This window comes from Arachis ipaensis, chromosome B07 (assembly GCF_000816755.2).
Source record: "Arachis ipaensis cultivar K30076 chromosome B07, Araip1.1, whole genome shotgun sequence".
Lineage (NCBI taxonomy): Eukaryota > Viridiplantae > Streptophyta > Magnoliopsida > Fabales > Fabaceae > Arachis > Arachis ipaensis.
In genome coordinates this window covers 40293229-40297277 of record NC_029791.2, presented here as the reverse complement: position 1 = coordinate 40297277, position 4049 = coordinate 40293229, and the positions used below count along the sequence as shown (strand labels likewise).

Genomic DNA, 4049 nt, shown 5'->3' with positions numbered 1-4049 from the left:
CTCATACTCGTCTAAGTAATCATCTGAGTCATCAAAATCGTCAGAATCATCCTCCCTTTGAGAACTCTGTGGTTTTCCATGGCCGCGATCTCCGTCTCTACCAACCATATCCTGTACACATTAAAATAAGCAAGTTATTATCCATACTAGTTAAAGTAAAATGCAATTAAAGTAAAATCAGCTAGTAGTGTCATCAGCTAGTAGTAAAATGCTTTTGCGGATTTGAATTCAGTAAAGAGTAGGAAGAGTATGAAGGAAAATGCATGGGAAGGAAGAGTAGGAAGATGAGAGGAAAATGCATGCTTCAAAGTTTAAAAGAATCAATGGCTGCAAGATTTTTTACAGCATATACTAACCCTGCACTGCCAGCTCATTGAATATAGCAGAAGCAGATTTTTCTTTAATAAAAAAAAAGTGTATATGCTGAAGAACCTTGAATAGCTTTTCTGGGAGTCTTAAACTCTACCAATACTTTGTGATAGTGTATATGCTGAAGAACCAAATACTCCACTATTGTTTCTTTGATCAAAAGATTCTACTGACCCACACCACTACAATTCCCACTGTGAAATGCTGCATAGAAATATCAAATATTGCAAAAGAGTATATCAGAATCTTGAGTTCGGTAGCAAAAAACTGAATATTCTTTCAATATTGATGATTCCTCATACTTCACAAAGAAGCAGAAAACTAACTAAGCTTGAAGAAGCTAAACCAGAAAATAGAATCAGCTAGTAACAAAATGCTTAATTAGTAACCGAATTTCAAATTCCAACAAACTTAAAACTAGCTAACAAGAAATCAAGCAAGCAATCAACACATAAAGAATAAGCAGAAGTTGGCAATTGCTAATACCTGAGCTGAAATTACAGCAAGCAGTAATTGAAGAAATGAAAAGGGTAGTGTACCTGGTCATAGGAAACCCTAACTTCGCAGCACCAGGGAGAGAGGGAATCTTTTAAGAAAGCTGCTTCAAATGTATATGTTGTTGTTAGAAAATCAAAATATAAAGTTAAGAACAGGGAATCATTGCAATCTATAGATATAACTCTAAATGTTTGAGAAGAAATGAAAGTCACGTTAAAATACTATATAAACTATAAGGTATTGAAACAATAGAAAAATAATTATTTCAATATTTTTATATTTTTGTCTTGAGACTGTTATTAATAAAAATGAGGATAAAATCCAGAGAGCCAATAGATTTGTGCCAGATTTCAAAAGGAAAATAGAACAAAATGCATAGGTCATTTGTAGGAAGAAACAGAGTTTTGAACGAAAACAAAGCTTTATTTTCTTTCATATTAATGAGTGGAAGTCTCAAAAGCCAAGTGGGAGCTTAGATATACACTCATCATCATCATCATTCATGTACAAAAGGCATACTTTGAAAGACTTTGTAATTTAGGCTTTAGCATTCAATTATTGCCTTTTTATGCTACAGTTACCAGAAAAAAGAAAGATTCATATGCTAATGACTTTTTATTTTAATTGCTAATGAATTGAACTTTCATCACAAGTCAATGTTACACTTTACACGTATATGTGCTTAATTTGAATGAAAAATCTGACATATTCTCATGTTTCAGAATTCAGATATACTATAAGCCTATAGTTGCAGACACAAATGAACAAATAAAACAAATATCTTAAAAGGACACTAAAAATAAAAAGAAAAACCAAACTGGTAATTAGCATGTGAGCCCTTTTTTATTGGGCAGGCCTAAGCAAAACTCATGAAACGGTTATGGATCTTATCTATTAATTCTAGAGAACAGTCCACTAATGACCACTGTTATGGATCTTATCTATTAATCATAAATTAATGCATGCAATTCAGAGACATTGAAATATAGCTAGCAAGTTGAACTAATACCATAAGCACTATAATCTAAAACTAAACAGTGTAGTAATAGTACCAGAAAATATAATTGATCAAGGTAAATAGATTAAATAAAATCAAAACTCGAGCCATGACATTTCATTTGAAAACTTTTAATGATCAACAAATAAGTTAGCAATATTTATTTGTAATAAGATAGAACTGGAAGAAAGATGATAGTATGTGTTCCTAAATGTCCTTCCATTTCTATACATCCAAAGTAAAAGTACATGATAATAATAACAAAGGTGACAACTTCCACTTTTATAAAAATGAGATGGTGTATGTAGTTGGCAACAAGAAGAAGGCCAGATATAGCTAGCAGATTCACATTTTTGTATGTAATAATACAATTTTTTTAATCAACAAAGGATAAAAATAAAGGACAAAAATTAAAGAAATGTTATTTGAAAAATTTTAATTTTCAAACTTTCTCTTTTCTTTTTGAAATAATCGTAATTGTTTTAGACAATAGGAGACTTTATATAATATACTCACTCATCAATAATATGAAGCTAATTAATTAGTAACATAAAATAAGAGTAGGGTGTTAGGTAAAAAACTTCAGTGAGCACAAAATTAGGTTAAGGTTTTACTAGGTTGGGAGGAGTAAACGAGTAAGATCGAAGGTGATTAAATGGAGAAATTAAAATATGCAGTAGCCGAGTGTTAGATTAGATTGAAAGTTGTGTGAATTATGTTAAACGCGACCACTACTAAGTTTTATACATAAATGGCGTGAAGCCATGAAAATAAAGAATTGATTCCATAACTAATACATAGATGTAGAAAAGTGAATTGCATAAAGTGCATGAATGAGAAAGAACCAATAATTAAGTAATAACGTGAATCTTCATAGGAGTAGAAGCAAGTACAAAATTCAAAGCATAACCAACAATCGTGCATTATTGACAGTACTCTTCACCAAAAGTGTGTGTGTCTCAAGTACAAACTAAAACTAGCGGACCACACAAAATGTGCTTTAGCTTTTACCAAAGTGTAGTACCAACCATTGAATCCCATCGAGCTCATTACCCAAACGATATGTTATTAGATTCTTCCCTAGCTAGATACAATTCACTATTTACTATTTTACTCTATCAAAATGTTATAAAATTGAAAAAATAAACCTAATAATAATCATAATAATAAAGCCTTATACACAAAAATTTCATTCAGGCATTTCTCCGAACATGTGGTGTGCAGAGTTCAAAACAGTAAATTTCAATTTAATCTAAGCAACATTCAACCCAGTAATTTCAGAAAGATACAGCCAACAACAATTTCAGTCCAGAAATACAAGTTTTAACAAACTTAAGCCTAACCAAAATTTTTAAAAACAGAATTAAAAAGCAGTAAAAATAAAGAAAAGAAAGACAGGGAACAGGGGAAGGGAACCTGCATTGATGAAAGGAGGAAGAAGAACGGAGAGGCGGTGGGGTGGTGGTGATGTCGCGGTGGCACAGAAGGTCGTCGCCGCTGGTGGTTGCCTGTCGGTGCTTGAAGACGCGGACAGAGGGTGACTCCACGAATAGGGGTGTCGCACGCAGGAACGAAGAAATGGAGAAATGGGGAAGAAAGAGAAGAAGGAAGAGAGAGAGAGGGTAGGCGATGGTGGTCGCCAGTGGTGGTGTCGGACGGAGGCGGCGTTAAAGAGAAAGCGAATTCAATCAAAGGATACCTAGAATAGCTAGCGAAGTCAACCAAAGAATACCTAGCTTGAATTTGGGGAAGTATGCGTTTGTGAACTTTGGAAGCAGGAGTTGAGAAAATGTGTTTTTAGTGATAAAAATTGACGACCTATTTGTCGATTTTATTCAAATTTATCGACGGCAAAGGTGTCAATATTTTAAATAATAAAATAGACGACATATTCGTCGATTTTAATATAAAAAAAACAACACATATAGCGTCTATTATATAGATTAAATTTAGACCGTTCATTCCATTTTAGAAAGTAATCTAGATCGTTCAAATTTATCGACGGCAATGTTGTCGATATTTAAAATAATAAAATAGACACCATATTCGTCGATTTTAATATAAAAAACAACACATATGGCATCTATTATATAGATTAAATTTAGACCGTTCATCCCATTTTAGAAAGTAATCTAGACCATTCAAATTTATCGACGGCAAATTTGTCGATATTTAAATAATAAAA

At 32.6% G+C, this 4049-nt stretch overlaps 1 long non-coding RNA gene across 1 annotated transcript; it reads right to left on the bottom strand.

Moving 5' to 3' along the window:
• LOC107608335 lies at positions 258-3598 on the bottom strand. The gene is made up of 3 exons (XR_002350746.1): positions 3281-3598; positions 909-967; positions 258-573 (listed from the first exon to the last, which is right to left on the bottom strand). It is a non-coding gene; the product is annotated as an uncharacterized LOC107608335 (long non-coding RNA).